The sequence below is a fragment of the Balaenoptera musculus genome, chromosome 3 (genome assembly GCF_009873245.2).
Source record: "Balaenoptera musculus isolate JJ_BM4_2016_0621 chromosome 3, mBalMus1.pri.v3, whole genome shotgun sequence".
In the NCBI taxonomy this organism is placed as follows: Eukaryota; Metazoa; Chordata; class Mammalia; order Artiodactyla; family Balaenopteridae; genus Balaenoptera; species Balaenoptera musculus.
Genome location: NC_045787.1, coordinates 140,880,441 through 140,901,775, shown reverse-complemented (window position 1 = coordinate 140,901,775; position 21,335 = coordinate 140,880,441). Strand labels below are relative to the sequence as shown.

Genomic DNA, 21,335 nt, shown 5'->3' with positions numbered 1-21,335 from the left:
TCCCCTAGTATAAATGGTTAGTTCAGGTATAGAAATAATCCAACTCAGACTAATGAAGTTCAATTCCAAGACATTTGTTGCCATAAAGAAGAGAGACTCTAAATTAGACCTAGAGCTTGGAGAGTGATTTGCCTGAGTGTGAAGCCAACACAAAAGGAAGCTAAAAGACAGAGAGAGAAATGGCTCTTGATATCACTTGAGCCCCTCGATCCAGCTACTACTGTACTACCTGGAGTTTTTCAGTGACTAGAGGCAATAAAGCCTCTTATTTTGCTTAATTGAGTTTGGTTTCAGTTTTAGTCACTTTTACTTGTGTTCCAATTTATGCAATTAAGAAAATCTTGCAAGTAAAACTATACTTGATGACCATGCTTTTTTGGATCTGAAATTCACATACTACATGTCAATCAACATCTGGAAAAGGCCCATTGCTACTGATAAGACTGATTTCCTTTTGGCTTGCCGTAAACGGTCCATCTCCTGTTTCTCTTTCATTCATTCATTGAGGAAATATTTGAAGTCCACTATGTGCTAGGTTCTTACACTATCATCGGTAATACAAGTCTGTGAACAACACAGACCCTCACACAGTTTTATGTCTAGTGAGGGAGGCACACCATGCTTCATGATAAATAAGACTAGACAGCAAAGGCTGGTGTGGGTGTATAGGAGCACATAGGAGAGCACATAACTCAAATTCAGCGGCTCAGCAAAGGTTCCAAGACGAGATACCACATAAGACCAAAGGATGTGTACAAGTTGTCACCAACTGTATGCACGAGACAATCTTACTGAAAGAGAAAACACGAAAGGAGCAGCAGGTTTGAAGGGCTGGGGAAGCAGGGAAGTAAAATTTTAGAGAAAGATATCCGAGCGTAAATACTAGGGATTTGGCTCTAGAGTCCTAGAGATGAAGATTTGTGAATCATCTGCATAATCTTGGAGTTTGAGGCCATGAGAGTAAGGGAGTTTCCTAGAAAGTGTAGAAACTGGAGAAAAGCAGGCTTCATGCAGACTCCAGGGAAAGACTAACATGGTCAAAGGGCCCTGAAAAGGAAACAAAGAACTACCCACAGCAGGAGATAGAAGAACGGCAAGTCTAGTGTCACAGGAGCCAAGAGGACGTGTTTCAAGGAGGAAGTAGTTGTTCTCAACAGTGCCAAACAGTGTAGAGAAGTCAAATAAGGCCTGAAAAGTAGTCACTGCATTTAACATTTGGAGAACGGTTCATATCTTGGTTTTTGAGATCATTTTCAATGGAGTGGTAAGTACAGAAGACAAATTACCATGTGTTAAATGTTTGGTGAATAAGAGGTATTAGATTGGGAAAATTACATATGAATATGAATATATATTTGTTTAAGTTGATAGATATTTGAGGATTTTTAAATTTTTCTTTTAGGAAGAAGTTGGCAGAAGGAGAGGTTTCAGATCTAGGAGAGAAAAAAAAATTGCTAATAGATAATTAGGCACAAAGGACACGAGATGTAGATATACAGAAACTAGCTTACCTTTCTCTTTGTATTGAAAAATACAAAGCATGGCACTGCCACGAGCAATATTAAATCTTCACATACCTAAATATTATAGCTCAGCTCAGGTAATCATCCCTTCCTTGCCTTCTTTGTCTTCAAAATTCCTGAAGGATTATGGAATCGGATGTTGGCACATTATGCATTGGATGGTTTTACCTCTTCTCTTAAAAGAATAGAAAATAAAGAGAATCTAGGTAAGCAGACATGCCGCTTTCTCATCATACTTTCAGAATTTATACACAGACACATCTTTTTATAGAAAAATAAATGGGCAAGAGTTCCAAATTGCATGATTTTTTTGACTTTATAAATTACTATGAAAAAACATACACACACCACACAAAAACCTTATCTCTTTCTTTCTGTTTTTATCTACTCTGTCTTTCCAACTACCATCCATCTTTCTTTACCCACTTATTTTCTGTTTCTGATGAGAAAATTCAACTCTGTAATTCCTCCATATTTTATATGTGTATCTTGTGTTTCTTCACTAAATCTCTATTCAGTATATTCAAAATAAAAATGTGGAAATATTTCTTCAGTGGACAATCAGGAATGAAACCTTCAACAGATCCTTAAAAATATATCTCAGGAAGTTACTCTATTAACAATATAAATAGGCAGATGTCCTCTGTAAATACAAGTATTTGACTGATTTTAGAAATATACTTTACTCTCTAGGAAAAAACATTTGGATTCTGAATTAAAGCATTCAAGCACAGATAGATTAAATTCAGCAGATAATTAATTAGCTCTTTATACAACTATCTCATATTCCAATCCACAAAAAAATTATACAGTATACAATGTACATTTAATTTGTGAAAAGCTCATTAATTCCATTGCTGTTTTAACCAATGCTCAAAAAGAATATTGAAGATATTGCTACTATATGGCTTAAAGCCATAAGTATCTTCCACATTCAATCCAAAGGACATTTCATGACAGATGGAATAAAAATGACATGGACTTACTGCAATACGAAAATGACCTTATAGTTTGGTAAATTTATAAGCTATTCCCACTTAAAGAACTTTTTAAAAGTATCACAGACATTTTCAATTTCTTGATATATCTTTCTTTGGGCAGATGGAAGAAAGCCAAATAATCACTAACAATCCATCAACCATATACTGGAATTTATGCTTTAACAAACTGACTAAATAATGGCTCACATTTAGGAAAATGGGCTTTTTAAATGGCCTAATTATAGTCCTCATCTATATTTTAAAGATATTTCTTCTGAAGTCTTTAAACACTGTATAATTAGATAGGTAATGCAGTATATCATGCTTTCCCTCTAGGGCAAACAAAACAAACATACCAACCAGTCTAGGAACAAGAACTCCCGAGAAGAGTGAGAGAGAAAGAGACTGGGACACTTCCTAGAAACAGAATGAATCTGGCATATTCCAGCCTCAGGCAGCCAAGGAAGCCACAAAGAAAATCAGAAAACTTAGGACAGAATTACAGATACAGAAATCGTTGTATAATGACAACAATTCCGCCTACTTCAAGGGCAATGTAAATTAAACCTCACAGGCTTCACAGGCAAAAGTAAAATGCATTGCAAAACTAGCCAACATTCTTTTCATGCTAATTCATGTTACTGGATTCTAGGAGGCACTATATACATGAAACTACCTGTCCACAGAAATAGAGAAATGAGACTCAGTATGGCAGGAAATGTGTTCCTTGAAAGGAAATTAGAACATATGGTAGTAGCCAACTCTACTAATTTAGAAAATGAAAGTTTCTTTTGATTTTGAGTTAATCTAACCCTCCACATTCACAATCAGAGAAATATAGTGACTTAAGTCTTATTTTATCCCTCATGGCACATTAAGGCAGAGAAAACAAAGCACAATCCCATATTTTTAAAATAAGTTCTATATAAACTACATAAATTATTGTAATGATCTTCCACTTTGCTTTTGAATGTGGAGACTTGGCCTTCCTGTAGCAAATTTTGGTTTGGTTTTACTCTAAGCAGCTGCCTCTTTTTAAATGACTCACCGAGCTTATCATATATCAGACAGTTGTTCAAAAACAGACTTGGCCTAGATTATCGAGAGTACAATTCAGTAGCCCATGTAGTAATTTTCCAGGAACTTAAAGTTAACATCAACCAAAGTCAAAAATCATCAGCATCAGGTCAGCCAGATTCACAGATGAGCAAAACAAAAAGATTATGTCTTTCACAAATAAAAGGTCACCTTTCAGAATGAAAATGCTTTGTGTGATCATGCAAAAGTAACCCATGTATTCATTTGTTTATCATTTTTTTTGCTTGTTGAGGCAAAGGGATTAAGAAACCAGCGATATTTTTCTTCATCATGGTTTATATTTATGTACTGTATCTACATTTGGAAAGGGTTGTTGGGTAACTTTGAGAAGAAGGCAACTCTGGCGAAGTAAAGTAAACTTACATAGGGAATTATAAAAAAGGAAAAAAATATGAAGCACCAGACTTCATAAAGGGCAGGCACAAGAGAAGCTTGAGGAACTAGGGAGCAGAAACAATTGGATAATCACTTTAGGCCATCCTTCCATGAACTGCTCAGGATTCAATTTCTCAGGAGAAAAACCTGAGTTTGGGTTTCATGTCCATCTCTTGGCCGGTTGAGCATAGGTTTAAAAGTCCCCCAAAGATTATACGTAATGAAGATATGCAGCAAGGGAGAGAATTTATAATTGGATATCTGGCCTGTAACTTACAGATATCCTTGGATAAATTTATTCTGTACTAAAATCATCCATAGTTTCTTTTCCTTGCAAATAGGAAGACAGAATAATCAGCTTTCACACCAGTAAGCCTATATTGTACTTGCCTATAATATATCAGATAATACATAATATAAATTGGGAATTGAAAATTAAATCAAATTAGGTTGTTAAACTCAAGGCACTACTAATAAAAATAGGAAAGGCAACTAAGTTTACAGTACAATAACAGCTATGCTAGATGCATATGGTTAATGGAATTTTTGATGAAGCAATTTGTGATATTCTACAGGAAAGAGAAAACAGATCTCTAGGCAGAGAAATGTTACGTGGCCCACCATGCATGCCAGTGTGACAGTTCACCATTGGAAAGCAATGGTAAGTGTTTGTGAGTTGACCATAAACTCAAATTTAAGGTTGGCTACCTTCTTTTGTCATAATATTCCTGATGCGCTAACTCCTCCCATTTGTCAGATTATTCCTCTACCCACTGCAGAAGAGATCATTTTACTGCTAAAACATGGAGAAAACAACAATGACGACAACAACAACAACAAAACAACTCTCTTGAACTTTAGAGGACATTGAAGAACTCCCTATGGTATCATGGTATGTGTGTGTGTGTTTGTGTGTGGTGTGTGTAGGGATATCTTTTCCCGTATGTAAATACACCCTCGGAGATTTCTCTAAAATAATCCAGCTATACAATGCCTCTAAATGTGTGAAAAACTAAGTAGTTACAAACACATGAAATATCTGAAAATTTATTTCTGGACTACACCCTATGAGCAAATATTTATATCCTTAAAGATGTTATATTTTAATATTTTTAGTGCAATAAAGGAACTCACAGTCTATTAAACTTCAAAACTTGCTTCTAATCCAGGGCATCCCCTGTGACTTTTTAAATAAATTTTAATGCATTATTTGTGATTAAGAGTAATAAAGTAGCAGAGTTTATTTAAAACACAATAAAAGGCTTATTAAACATTGGTAAATTGCTTGGGATTCTTCAGGGAGACTTCTTTTCCTTCTCCTGAAATAGTGCTCTCCTTCTCCGCAGAGTTTCATGAACTTTATACACCTTGAGTGGGATTAGAATTCCTGCTGCTACAGTAGAAAGCTACTTTCAAAGTGTTTTTTTCATAAATGGCTAGTATCCCAATAGAATAAATTGAAAAGGTCATTGAGAAACCTTTGGAATCCCAGCAGAACAGGCAGGAGTGAGGCAACTGAATCCTAAGAAGAATTCGACCATGTTGGTCCACACTGTTTTTCATCCATTCTATCATGAAAATTAACACGGCAACAATATTTTCTTTTTCTTGGAGGCTCTTGCAACTCCTCTCCTCTGAAAACCACACATATTTTCCTCCTGATGAAGCCAGTTTGCTAATCAGCCAAGGTGCACTAAAAAGTCAAGTGCAATCAGGTATTAAGAGACAAGTGATTAGGGGAAGTATTTAAGAATCATAAGCAGAAGTCATATTAAATGTAAATGCTTCTGTTTCTAAACTTAGAAAGTTTTGCTTTGTGACATTTAATTTCTGTTCTCACCTATATTACCCATCTGCTTTTCTACTTAACATTCTACATTCACTCCCAATGTCAGCCTCTCCTATTGGTTTACGTCACTATGAAGCTAGTTCCTCTCCAGCAAAGTAGGTCTTAAAGCAGTTCTAGTGAAACCTTGTGGGGTCTAAAGAGATGAATTATTTAGCCACTAGTCAATATGCTTTAAGTTCAGTTTCTTGATTATAAAATGGAAATATCACTTTTTAAAACATGAATCTTTAATATAGTCAAATCAAGGTATGTTTCATGGGAACCAACTTACGTTCCAATAACTTTTCAAGCTAACACATGGTAATAATGATTGAGACAGACATACTTAAAGACTATTCTGACATTGACCCGTGGGAACTAAATGTGGACCATGTTCACAGGCTTAAAGATTCTTCCATACAAATAGCATGTGTTTAAGATAGGCATTCATCATACAGAGACTTCTTTCTACCTTGTCTCTGACAATGTAAAGTGTAGAGAAATATAATTCATCAACACTAGGAAAGGTTTAAGGATTGCAAGCTAAATGAAAACTGTTTTCCCCTAAAACAGTGTTTCTCAATAGTAAATGTTTAAACATAAGTGACTGCTTTCAGAAATGTCCTCCTGGTACTTCTTGTGGGTATTTCTACATTCAGGTCAAAGGATTTGCATGCACCTGATTAACAACTGAGGAAACTTAATTTTCCCTTTAACCTATTTGGGTGCTTTTGTAGTGTTTTTGTCTTTTTCAGTTCTTTCTGTATCTGTTATCATCTTAATAGCATAGTAAACATCTTTTCAGGAATTTTCAGCTGAAGGCTTTCAATTTAGTTACCTTTGGTTTAATTAATTTATGGCCAACATTTGTCACATTCTAAACAATATTGGGCTTAGTTTAGTCATACATATTAAAGACTGTTTGGCAAGGGCCTACAAGTGGTATGGGAATCAGGGAAAGGCGGCCTCTTTGGTATTTCATCTGGTATTGATTAGTGCTGCCAACCTTTGGGGAGAAATGGTCACAATGAAGCCCTGTCAAAATTTATTAGTACTGTCTTTGTTCCTTCAAACACTTGAACAGTTGTGATAATATTTAAGGAAAATAAAGTTGAATTTCAGGTCTTGCCATTGCCATTAAAAACAAATTAGACAGAAAGCTTGGTTTTACCTGGGTACAAACTTACTTGAATATTCAGTACCTGAGGCATCTGACCACTGTCACTGTGCCAGACCAAAGAGCAGCTACATCTTAGTGGTCACTAAACTTGCACTGCTTACATAGTATAGTTGCATCTTTGCATACGGATGATTTTTTAAAATCCTTTTACATATTTAGTGGTTATGATCCAATGTGTCATAAGTTAATTTAAATTAGTTTAAATCAAATATGCAATGTTTACTTGAATTTTATTTCTATTAAAAGCAGATTTTGACTGTTTGTAGGATTTTCAGATTTTCAGTCATGTAAGATTTCCCTTCAGTCATCTTTAAAGCAGATGCATAGTGTTAGGATCTGCATATCTGGGGCACTGAAAAGACAAATGACTTACAAATATGTTTTGCTTACATTTTGTTCTAGGACTAGCACTGCTATCAGTGGAAAGTATTTTTAACTAGTCTGTTATTGAGAAATTAACCATATTTTTGCATTTCAGCCAAAATAAAGACCATATCTAATATTCTGTAAGATACAGCTAATTTGTAAATCTGAAATTCATGTGTTTCATATGATCTGAACTGTATTTTCCAACTTAAATTAAAAATGCAATATAGATTCAGAAAGGTCCATATTTTTCTAATGACTTCACTTTATATTATTTTGTTGCGTTGCATAAAGAAGCAAGGAATTGTATTTGTATTAAAAGCTTCAGCAAGCTGTTAGTTGAATCTATATTTGTACATGATTGCAGATTAGTCTATTCCCATTTAAAGAAAAGATGGACACTATTTTAAAGTGATCTTTAATATGTTTTTATACAAACAAATTTGAAATACAGTTTACTTTGGTTGTTTTTACATATCAAGTCCCATAAGTCTTATATTTGTTTCTCATAAGTATAACCCTGGACCATGACTTAATGTTATCTTTGCTTTGTCTTTTGGGTGGCCTAACCTACATTAACATGAAGGCTGAACATTTTTAAACTTTTTTTCCCAAAAATCATAATAATGATTACTTTATTAATAAAGTCCTGTATTTGGAAAAAAAAATGAGGAGCCTTTTTAAGACTACTCATGTCTAGACCCCAACACAAACAAACAAACAAAAAGTTAAGGTTTTCTGGAGATGAGCCCCAGACCCTGGTATTATCTCAAAGCCCCCCAGGTGCTACCAATGTGCTGCTAGGATTGAGATTCACTACCCTAGAAAGTACACATGTGCACACACACACATATCCAAAGTAGTAATTTCAAGTTTACAGTGAAGGGGATTTAAATATTTTTCCCTGAGTTTCTAAGAATAATAGATATAGATGTACCCAAAAGTTTTAGTAGCAAACTTTCTCATCAACTGCTTGTTGAATAAGAAATGCTTACTAATTTTCCAAGATGCATTAAGTGGCGAATATACAAAGATGAAAAAGTCCATATCTTCACAGAGGACAGAGTAAGCATAAGGATTCCTCAGTTTAGGACCGCTGGGGGAAAACCTGGTAGGTCCTCAAGAACCAGGAAATTTGTGTAGCAGAAACACATTCTTTAATATTATAGTCGCTTTTATTTTTTCTTAATACTTTCAGATATTTTCCAAATATTTCTCAAAATGCTACTTGAAAACAAAGCATTATATTCTTGAAGGACATCTGAAATATGTTAAATAGTAAATGTATCCTATCACTGAAAGAAATTAGAATATTAACTTTTACTTGTTATTCTTGTTGGGTTTTTTTCCCAACTACCATGAATTTGTTATCAAACCAAGGTGTTTTCTGGATGTAATTTTTCTATGAGCCGAGTGAATTATTCATTTAGAAAACCTTTTTTTAGTTCTCTCTCTCTCTTTCCTTTATCATGATTCTCCTTCGTATAACATTGTCACTTGTATCTGTTGTCTTCCTGTTCATTATTCCCAAAATTCTCTTCCAGGATCTGAAGTCCTATCCCATTGGTCTGTGTCTGGATCTTTTGTGTTTCTTGGTGTGGGTCAGGAAAGCAGGAGTGATTCAGATTATTCATGGCACATTTGCCAAAAATGAATGTCTAATGTCATTAGACTACTAATGAAGACAGTGGGGCCTGAGTGGCCCAGATTAGCCTAATTCACAATAAAGGAACTCACAGGTATGAATGTGAAGATAAGGATGCAACCAATTAATTGTCATACTTTATTTTTCCTATATTATCTTAACGTCCCCACATCCCATTAGCTCTTGAACATCCTACTCAATTTCTACTAGCTCCAAACCCCCTTTTCTACTCACGGGATACAGAATTCCTTTAAAAATCTGTCCAACGTAATTTTTGAAGTTTCCATGCACTTATATTCACTTAAAAATAATTTCTGGATTTTGATGCTGTTGATGCACCTCATTTATGCTTTGATTCCTGTATTCCACAACAATTCAACAATCTCTAATTAAACAAAGATGCTCTCCATGAGTTACCCACAGTGAAGCGCTCAGGGTGCCAGCATGTCCCTAAATGATTAAGATCTTTTAATGAACAAACTCTACTTCCCCCACAAGATGAAAAAACATTTATCATTTTTCTTGATCAGAGCAGTATTAGTCACCATAACATGTCCCAAAATGTGCTTGCTTCTGAAGACAATGTTCTGCTGTGAAATCTAGTTAAATCAGACCACATTTTCTCTTGTCTCCTCTGCCATATGAATCCCACTGTCTCCCCTCTTCCCAGTCCACAGTACAATAGTTAAACTAGGGTTCTGCTTGAACCCTAGTCATCGACACAATTTGAGTGATTATCCTTATGTAAGTCAGTGGATGCAAATGACTATGAGAGAGTTGCTAGGGGTTGCCTAGTTCCACCTTTGAGTTACATAAATCTGAATTATGGTACCAGTAATGCTGCTACATGTGATTTTCTTCCATGCACAATAGGAACTCCTTGAGAAGAAGGATTGTATCCCCAACGCTTGACTCTTTACTACAGTTCAATAAAGATGTATGGGACAGTTGTACAAATGAAATATTGTGGGATTATTTAGAGGTAGGAAAAGGGTAGGTATATCTGAAACATACTTGTCTGTATTCCACAGCATTCTTTTTCATTGAGAACCTGGTTTTTCCCCTAGCCTAAAAAAATGCCAAAGATATAAAAAATCCATAAAGTCCTCTTTATCTTCTCCTACTTCAGCCAACAGAGAGGCCATTGCTGCTCTTGTTCCCTTGGAAGAGCATTTCCCTTGGAACAGCTTAACAGTGCACTTATCCCAGCAATCAAGGTTAAATCTATCTCAAGGAGCAGTAATTCTGCACAAGTAGGGCCACACTGAGGGATGCCTTACTGTGCAACAGTTATCTGGGCCAAAAGAACATGGGAGATGTTGATGTGATTATTTTGTTCAATCTGATTTCTAGATGCTAAACCTGATAACCTGATATACAGCCTCTCTTCTGAGTAAAAGTATGATTGTTGAAAGCGTAGCCAAGCTCCATTCCATTAGATTTACGATTACATCTTTTTTAGGAAGGAGGGGGAAATGATATTTTCTGATATTATAGCAAAGACAAAATTAGTTTTTTGCTCCTTAATATGCTTTGTAGCTCCAGGTTTTCACTTCACACTCAGCCAGTTACTGATCTTTTAAAATGCAGGGCCTAGCACAGTGCCCTGCACATTTATGTTTTCTTTTATTCAAATAAATATTTATTGAGCTTCTACTAAGTGATCAATAAATATTTATGATAGTCTTATAACTCAAAGTCAGAAAGAAGATAAATAAGACTGTAGAAGAGTAAATGGGAGGAGAACATTACTCACTACATGATGAACGTTTTCAGGGCAAGGACTGTTTTAAGTACCTAGCAAGGTGGCTGTACTCAATAAATAGTTGCAGAAGTGAATTGTGAAGCAACCAGGAAAAGGACCTAAACTAAGAAGTTAGGAGAGCAAACTCAATTTTATTTGAAAATGAGTTGAAAGGGTAGCTAAGGAATTTAAAGAAGGACATGGAAGACCCAATTTGTATCACTTACTTACTCTTCTTGGAATTCTGCAGGAACGTGAGGAACTATGTCCCTTCTCTTGCCTGTCTTACAGTCTAGTCATAGAAGCTAGACATAAAGAAGGATTTGCTTTTGTTAAACAGTGAGCACATTTGCATAGGGCACTATTAGAGAATTTAAGACAGTGTCAAATTTAAAAATGCCGACATCGTTAAATACATAGGACTGTAATATTACTGTTGGTTTCATAAAGATGGTAAGACTTGGGCTATTCTTGCTTAATACATTACCTAGGTATTTCTCCTAAATATAGGTTCCTGATAAACTTCCATCTCTAAGAATAAAAATAAAACATTCCCCATGAAAAACATAAACCCTGTGTGTATGCGTGTGTGTTTCAGAAGCACCAAATATATTTTATGTGTTGATCACAATTTATTTGCCAACCTGTGACAGGTTTTACACGACATGCAATGCTTGTCAGAAACCGCTGACTTAAATACTTTGACACAAGTTGACTTGTAAAGTAGTAACTTATAAAACAAGCTCTAAAATGTTACTCACTCACATTTATTTCACCTATGATTATCTTGTGACCACAACTATATTGTAAAATACCTGAATATTGATAATACTATTAGATATCTTTTTTGCTTCCACAACAGTTTCTAGTATGATGCTCAGGAATTTACTAATTTACATAAAGACATTAATTGTTGGACAATCTGAAGCTATCTCATATGACTTCTAGGTAAGAAGATATTAAGAAACCTATCTAGAAAAGTCTAAGAGTGGAAAAGGGAGTATTTAGTTTTCTGTAATTAAAACCTTAAACAATATTTTTTCATGAGTTGACTCTAACTCTGAAAAGATTCTAAAAATGTAAACCTTCTGCTGGCCTGGAAAAGATGAAAAAAATATGGAAATAGGTATTACCATTCAGTATTCAGATGCTTGAAATGTATTAGATTGTTTCAAACTCTGCTCTTAGCAATTAGGCCTTTGAGCTTGCAAATACTTAGAAAACTTAGGCAACTGTAGGTATGAATGTTTTTAAAGCTTTAAATGTAATTGAAGCAATACTGAATCGATCAGCTTCACAACCTTGGGTGAAAATAATTTTAAATAAAAGAGCTAGGATTAAGCACTGAGAAAGGTAGATGAGTCACACGGGAGTTAGTCAAGTCAGTACAGAAGGCAAAATCAATTATGTATAAATTGCCCTGAAATTACCTGGAAAATACAGTACACAAAATTCTGTGTACCCTATTTAATCCAGAAAATTGTTTGCACACTAAAATTTGAGAAACATTGAACTAAGGAAAGAACAAAAGAAATTCTATATACCTCTCTGCTTTAAATGCAATGATGAAATCTGTAGAGGTAAGCTGGGGTGAGTGGGGATTGCAAAGTGTTTGTCCTTACACATCAATTTAACCAGTTTTAACATTAAGCCCTTATCTCAAGTTATTTTAAGACATTTATTAGCTGGTGTGAGAGGTTAGATTCTAAAGTTAGCACATCATGTCAATGTACCCTAGTCTATGACTCCACTAATCTTAAAAGGACCTCCTGTCCCCAAACTCTCCCTACTGCCACTTCAGCGTACCTGATTATCTCACAGGTCTTACCAAGGTAGAAAATGGTTTGAAGACCAGTGAAAAGGCAAATGCTTTATGGAAAAGGTAACTGCATCATCTTTGGCTAGGCGCTGAATTTCTCTGGATAGTTTAATTCATACTGTCCAGATCTCTATGTAGAGTTAGTTCCATTAAGGATATTGTTATCTACTCATGCTGTCCAACATGAAAGCCAGTAGCTACATGTGGCTATTTACATTAAAATTAATTAAAGATAAATAAAATTTAAAATTCAGTTCCTCAGTCATACTAGCCACATTTCAAGTGCTCAATAAGCACATGTGTGTAGTGGTCGCCATTTTGGACAACACAGATACAGAACATTTCCAGCATCACTGAAACTTCTACTGGGCAGCACTGGTATAACCATGTATCTAATTGCCTCATGATATTATTTCTGTGGAAAACTCCACAAGTAGTTGGGGTAAATATTGTACTACAACCAACAGACTAGTAGTTTAATTACCTATAACAGATTCATTTACCTATAATTTACTTCGAGCTATTTGTCTCCATGAACATGATCCCTGTTTACAATGAATAATCTCATTTTGCTGATGAAAGAAATGTTTTATTTGTAGTCCACAAATAGAGAAATATTGTGCTCTGACATTATGGAAATAGCAAGGTACAACTCAGCATATTAGGCTTTATAAAACATTTATTTCTCTCCTCTATATACTCTTTTGGCGGCAGGGTATACTTTCTATGTGATGCGTTGCTCTAAAATTGACCAGAGTATCTGAGCCAAAAATAAAATTAAGTATGGTGTCTGCTACTGATGGAAATTACACTACCCTTTATCCTTCACCCTTGGTGGTTGTTCATTTCTGGGAAAGTGAATTTGGGTACAAATGTCAAAAACATGCTAATCTCTACTGCAGGGAATTCATTTTCAAACACAAAGCTTTCTTGTTTATTTTCATATTGAATGCTTGGGTTCAAGGAGGGAGGACTACCACAAGTAGGGCAGTTTATTGTCTTTTTCCCATCCAATAACATTTCCACTTTGTAGAAGTGGCTTTGTAGCTCCCGCAGTTGGCTGGTTGCCCACTTGTATCCAAAGCAGAAAAATAAATACATAAAAGCAGAAAAATAAATACTAATAAATGGACTTAAGACAACTTTTCATACTGGGTTCATTAACTTTTATTCCAACTCTGGTTCATTCATTCAACAATTATTACTGGGCACATACTGCATGCCAGACACTACTGTATGCACAAGGCAGAAGCAGCCCCTGCCTCTCATGGGGCTTTAAGTTTATAGAGCTTGAGTAAGTGGAAGGTAAGGAAGATAAGATAAAAATGTAAATAAATGCATAAATAAGATAATTTCAATTAGTTACAAATTCTATGAAGAAATTAAAACAGGCTAATGGGAGAAAAGTGACTAACACAAGGGGCTACTTTAGGTAGGGTGCTCAAAAAGTCCTCTGTAGGGGGTGATGACTGAGATGACAACTAAATGATGAGTAGGCATTAGCTGTGCAAAGACACAGAAGTAAAGGATTTCAAGAAGACAAAACAGTGTGTAAAATCCCTGAAGCAGAAATAGCCTCAGTGTACTTAAGAAATAATATATTTTTGTAAAGGTTAGGATTGCTAGAGTGCAGGAGAGAGGACAATAGTAGGGAATGAGTTTAGGCGTAGGTAGAAGGAAGATACTAGAGTCTCACAGCATGGTACTAAGGTAGGAATTTATTCTAATTGCAGTACAGAGCCATTTGAAGCACTTTAAGAAGGGAAGGGATACCTTCTGATTTCTGTTTTTAAAAGATCATGAAAACAAATTTGTGGTACTAACAGAAAATGGTAACATGACTAGAATGGTGACAGAGGAGATGGGGAAATATTGATCCAGGATATATTTCGGATGTAAAGTAGACACAACCTGTTAATGACTATGGGCAATGAGAGAAGAAGGGTGGTTAAGGATGAACCCCATTTTTGGCCTGAGCAAGTGAATGGATGGTGGTTCCATTTAACGCAAGTGTGGTTGTCATAAACTACTATGCTACACAACTAATCTTACATGGAAGACGACTAGCAATGTCCACTTGGCTCAGCACACCATAGAGGGAGATATTTCTTGGTCACCAGTTTGGCCATGACCAAAAGCATTCTGGGACCAGAGAGGAGATTTCTTATCAGGATTGATGTAGTTGCTAAAATGTGACATAAAACCACCGTATAATATGTAATTTTATCTCAGCCCATCATGATAACCTTAACATGTACATAAACTTATATGTATACTCTTAAGATAGCAGAATACTCAGATTGGAAAGAAATGGTAAATATAACCCATTTCCATATCTCACAGACCTGAGTTCAAATTCTTGCTTTGACACTCTGTAATCTTAGACAAGTCACTTAACCTCTTTAAGTCTCATCTGAAAACGGGGGAGATAACGTTGGCTTTACAGGATTTATGTGCGATTACATGAAACACTCTGTGTAAAACACTTCACATACTGCCTGTGATATGAGAGATGTTTGATAAAGAAGAGAGCCCCTTTTTCATTTCTTCTTACTCCTCCACTTCCAGGAATTGCCAGGTTGTCCCTTAGCCTCACCTAGCTCATCAATTTAGCAACCTTAGCATAAAATATTGCCTCTCTCCTGGTAGTTCCAGCAAAAGTTCCAGATTTGTCTTACTTGCATGTATGCACACCAGAATTCCTCAAACCATGTCTAGTGAACATGAGAGAATGGTGGTTCCACAAAGGGAAATCAAAATGAGGTTACCAGAAGAGAGAGTAATGAATGCTGACCAGAAGAAAAACATCCACTGCGATGTATATACATCTATTTCTTGAAAAATGCTTAGAAATATCAATAATTATTGCCCCAATTTTATTTTATTTTATTTTAAAAGTACAAATCTTTCAAGCCCCCTCTCACTGCTGAACTGCTCAGAGGAGTCAAAATTATACTGTAGGACTGGTTCTAGACAACAGTAGGCACAAAATTTGCTTTTTAATAAATGTTATCAGCTTGAGTCTTGAATTTGTACTTCAACAGCAAGAATGGAAACACTTGGTATTCAACTCTTCCTTGTAGTTTAACAAAGCTCAGACTCTGGCAGTATTTGTTTTTGTTTTCGGTTTTTGACTCTAGTGTGGATTTCTTATGACCATTAAAAAAGTCTAGAGTATATGAAGTGGTTTGAGATATTGTATTGTGGATTTTTTTGTTTTAAATTTGAATGAAGTAATACAAAAATCTTGAAATACTTTCTAAATTGAGCTCATAATTTTTTCTTTTTGAGGACTTTACCGAGCCTTCCTGTTGGCTCTACATCTGTATTGGTTTCCTATGGCTGCCATAACAAATTACCACAAACTAAATGGCCTAAAAGAGCAGAAATTTATTCTTTCACAGTTCAGGAGTGAAGAAGTCTGAAATCAAGACACCAGCAGGGTTAGTTCCTTCTGGAGCCTTTGAAAATCTGTTTTATTCCTCTCTTCTAGCTCTGGTGGTTGCCAGTAATCCTTAGCATTGCTTGGCTTGTAGCTGCATTACTCTGATCCCTGCCTCTCTAATGGTCCTCTTTCCTGTGTGTTTCTCTATGTGTCCTCTCTTCTCTTTGTAAGTACACCAGTCATTGAAATTAGGACTTCTTCTAGTACCCAATATGATCTCATCTTAACTAATTACAAATAAGGCCACATTACGAGATTCCTGATGTACATAAATTTGGGGGGAACATTATTCAACCTGCTACATTGTGTATTGGATTCTTCTTCATAGTTCAACAAAATTCACACTCTTGTCATTTCTCTGGAGTAGATTTCCTCTTACCACTGAAAAAGTCTGGGGTATATGAAGTATACTGTGCTTTTTTTGTGGGGGCACAGGGCCCTGCTTCTACAGCATCTTTGCACAAATCTACCTCATCAAGTACCACTACAAAAAAAAGAAATCTTTTCTATTCCTTGTTTTTCTTTGAGAATGCAGGCTTTTTGAGGAGTGGGAGCATGAGTTGGCACTCCTGAAATCTCAAGGTTTTAGCAACTATCCAGAACATAAAAGGCAAAATGTTGACATTATTCATTTATTCATTCATTTAGTCATCAAATACTTATTGAGTGTCTTCCATGTGCCAGCACAACCAATACAGCAGGTGGGAGAAGATATTCTGGATCACATATCTATTTGAATATTAATTCAACAATTTCCTAAAGTGTATACATACGCACACACAGGTTAGCACACAATTCCACAGAGTTCATAGAACCCAGAGATTCATGCACTCTTGGTTAAAATTCCATAGCTACTTATCTTGCTTCCATTTTCTTATTCCCAAAGTGGCTACAAGGCTATTCATAATAATACCTGTCTTATGCATTTGGCAGTAGATAACAGAAATCTCAACTAATATGTATTAACCCAATATAGTTTTGTCTTTCTCACTTAAAACTAATTGTAGATGTTGGAAATTGCTGGGTTTTCTTCAGTTCCTCAATGACTTCACCTGAGACCCAACCGCTTTCAACTAACTTCTCTCCCTTTCTTAGTAAGGGTATTGACTTTGGACTGTATGTCTTCATTCAAAGACAGAAAACAGTGGTTAACTAGGAAAGTAAGGACCTTATCTTCTCTCACCTCACATTAGAGAGCCAAGATCTTTCCCATTAACATGCCAGCAGACTTCCTGTTCTGTTTATTCAGCCAGAAGAGAGTACATGGAAACCCTTCAGTGCAAGCAATGCTGAGAAATTAGTATCTATCCATGACTAGATTAGATCAATAATAAGTTATTTCCTGGGGCTGGGTACATTGCCTTGCAGAACATAATTAAAATTCTTTTAGCAAAGAAGACAGGTGGGATGTCTGTTGAGTAGATGAATAAGAGTATCTGCCACACATGCGTACATCTTTAGAGCTTAGAAAGTACTTTCCAAAATATAGTCTCATCTAACCATCATACTTGTGGCTCAAGAATCATTTCCCATCTGCATGATGAAACCAAGGCAGAGCAGAGTAAACTGACTTGCCTAAAGTTGCACAAGTAAGTAGCTGAGCTGAGATATAATCTAATCTTCCAAGCTATTTGAATCTGGGCACATTTTTAAAGGATGTTCTTTCAGATGTCATTAAGCATTCAAAACAGGTAATGATCCTTTAAAAGAACACTGTTAGAGAAGGCTTAAGGATGAATTCAGCTGAATTCATTTGAATTTCCAGTTCACATTGCCCGTGAAAGGTTGATTCCCTCATATAATAATAATAATAAAAAAGAGAGAGGTCAATTTAAAGGTATACTAAGTGAGCTTAGAACTAGGTAGAATAAAGCATGAGAATCCCATGCCATTTTCTATTTTAAAGGAGAGATGTCTGAGAGGGGTCTGTATCTAAATTCAGAGTTTGCTGTTCTCTCCTTCTTTCTTTCTTTCAGTAAACCTCAAAACAAACCAGTGAGGTCAAACAGCTAACGTGACTTAGAACAACATGGAAGAAAAATACTCATCCCACTAAGCGAGCTATATGTTATATATTTCTAAGTGAAAAAGATCGTTTTCCACGTGGTTTTATTTTCTATTAACAGCTAAGAACATCTCATTTTAGTGACATGCACATTACATTTACATTAATTTTATTTTTAAATTTGGATACAAACAAGTTAATTTATATACTTTTTTAATAAAATAAATAATTATAGAATAAATGTAAGGAATATAATTATTGTGCATTACACATTATGAGGATATTTAAAAAAATAAGCATCTGAATAATATATGGAGAAACAGTTACATGCTGGGTTTTAAATTTAATAAGATATTTTAAACAATCATTAAAAAAGTAAATAAAAGCAGTTGAGAAGCTTGCAAGGTAGTAACTCCAGATGTTTAAGATTTTCAAAATGTTATTCATATCTGCTCTATGCACTCTTCAGTTCTCTTTCCCAGGAGCTGGAGTTGGAAGGAAAGCCTAAAAAGCTATCCAATTATAGAAGGATTTCTGTATGTCATACCACCTGATTTAGGAACTCATTCTACATATTATGTGTTAGAATCAGAGATAATTCTCACTATGTTCTTGTAATAATCATTGTTGTTTTAATTGTCAATGAGCAAGTGAAGCTTATTCAGGGTCTGTTTCTCAACTGAAAAGAAGAAAATAACAGAGGTCCAATCTCCCAGACAAAGAGTTTTACTTGGAAATTGAAGGCGTTTTAACTATTATTTCCTCCTTCAGTTTCTCCAGGTCCAGGTTCTAGATTCAGCCTTTTCCTTTTATACCTTGCCAACCATTGTTTTAGCTTCCTCCTGGCAAATGTGGAACATGACCAAAATATCATGGAGGAGAATCCATGAAATCATTAGCCCATGATCCCATTTTATTATGGCAGGTTACGGTGTCAAAAAGCAAACATTTTTTGAGTGCTTACTCTGTGTCAGTCACCATGATAGGCATTGGATTTTCAGCAGTTAAAACAGACATAACTCCCTATGGAAGACAGTATTACTTCTCTTAACGTTGGGATGTTTCTATCACTGATCCAACCGCTCCTAGAGACCCTGGTTTCTTATTCCACTCTCCACCATGTTGAAACCTTTAGTTTTAGAATGCTGTGTAATGATTAATACTGTAACTTCTGTTTTAATTTACATAGTTAAAGAAATATTTTGATAATACTAGTATGTTTCCAAATTGAGTATGTTCCCTACCTTGGGATGTTTTGAGTGTGTACTGGAGAAGGGTATCTGGAATCCTCCCATGACCTCAAGAGCTCCAGATGATGACTCATCTCTCCTGTTTGCAGCTGGTCCAAAATAACTGTGAAAAGAACAGTTTTAAGACACTAAGAGTTTTGCATTCTGTTCTGAAAGGTGAAATTTAGTTCACTTCTATAATAGTTACAACCAAATGGCCAAATTGCCTACCTTTTTGCATTCTGATATGTAATTATCTATATTCAACTAAAATAAATAAACAAAACTCTATGCAGTAGCAAAAGCACTAGCCTGAAATGCTCAAACCCAGAAGAAGTGACATTATACATGTTTTAATTTACTTACTTCGGAATTTTTCCAGAATTGCTTATGAACTAAAAGAACTATGGCATTTAAAATAACCCTAGAAGGCTATGTTCTATCATCAAGATAAAGACACCAAAACTTATCGACATCAAAAGCTTTCCTTATATCCCTTTTCTCTTAAATTCTGGCTATATTCATTTGCTGATGTAATGTTGCAGCTATGTCAAATTGCTTTAGTGTTGCCCTTAGGGAGCACAAATGAGCTGCATTGTTAAATGTATTCATTTCATACCCAACGATTATACCCACACATACTTTCTATGCTAACTACACTTATTTTTTATTCTCTCTTGTTAGGAAGTTTAAAAACAGATTTTTCTGCCTTTTTCAAATTTAAGGAATTTAATTCAAATCTTCTCAAGTGGCCTATTTTTATTTATCTGTTATGTAGATTTATTTAATCATTAAAGTATCTCTTTTGTAAATAACACTAAAGAAGTTCAGCCTTTAAATAAAAATTTAAAAACACAATTCTTATCCTGAAAATAAGGAAACATTAAAAGTTCATGGGGAAATATTTTACACCTGAATTTTATAGGCACTTATCTTCCAGAAGATACTGATGAAAGTCTTTTGATGATGTAAAACAATAGTAATAGGTAATTGTATTTATTATAGCCATTTGCTTTGTTTATTGTCTGAAGTTAACTTTGTTCTGTCTAATGCTATTTTAATTAAATTTACACTGCAAGGAGGTCAATGCTGTTAGATGTTGGGTCAATATAGTTATAAGGCAGTTTATATTTATAATGACTCTCCTGCTCCTTTCTAGCAACATTTAATGAACTATAAATTAAAACAGCTGAACTGCCTCTTGAAAATAGGACTAAGAATTATTTTCAAAAAATGAACATTCAAAGTAGGTTAACATCCATGAGTGGAATTGTGAGCCGGTTTATTTCACACATTTATAGTGTGTGTGTGTGTGTGTGTGTGTGTGTGTGTGTGTGTGTGTGTGTATGTATTCATGCAACCAAGCTAACTTGAGTGAGATGAGGTCACTTAGCAGAAAAAAAAAATAAAACATTTATACGAAACCCCCAAGGCTTATGCTTTCTCACATCAAGAGAAAATATCATCAAAAGTGATAAGACACTTGGTGATAATAATGAGTTAAAAAAGGAAAACCTCGACACATGCATGCACACACACCAACTTATTAATGTTCACAATAATGAGCTAAGCTGAAGCTCTTGCACAGGTATCAACACATGATAACTGCAGCATTGCTGAAACCACAGAAGTCGTGTTCCACTGGGCACTGCCCACATAAGGGTACCCAGAAGGTAAAGGAGGAATGAAGTGCTGAGGTGGTAAAGCCACTTACCCAAATGGCCTTTATGGAAACACACAAACAAACAAAAAAACAGCTAGTAGTCTTGATTAATTGAGAAGTGAAATAGATTGGGGAATTCAGTAATAAAATGCTTCCAAACGTAAATGAGAATACAACTTATTTTGGAGGATGAAAAAAAAATACAGTCAAAGAAAACTGTTAGGAGGGAGCAAGATAGGGAGGGTGTTTGGAGCAGGACAGAGGAGAGGAACTCTGATTGTGGTGCTTCGAATTGAAAGTGTGTATATCACAGGGCTCTGAGACCAAGACAAAAGGGCTTAAAGATAGTTCCCACAAAATTTCATGTGCTTTAGAACAATAGCTAAGACAGTAAGTTCTGAGTCATAATTTATAATTACATCATATGTCTAGGTT

General features: G+C 35.3%; 1 long non-coding RNA gene across 1 annotated transcript in view; it reads right to left on the bottom strand.

Annotated features, from left to right (window-relative positions):
* Positions 1 to 19,339, bottom strand: part of LOC118891991 — a 29,779-nt gene extending 10,440 nt beyond the window's left edge. Inside the window, exons 1-2 of the long non-coding RNA XR_005019217.1 lie at positions 19,253 to 19,339; positions 1,578 to 1,698 (exon numbers count right to left, since the gene is read on the bottom strand). This is a non-coding gene — a long non-coding RNA (uncharacterized LOC118891991). The remainder of the gene's footprint in view (positions 1 to 1,577; positions 1,699 to 19,252) is intronic.
* Between the last annotated feature and the right edge of the window lie 1,996 nt (positions 19,340 to 21,335).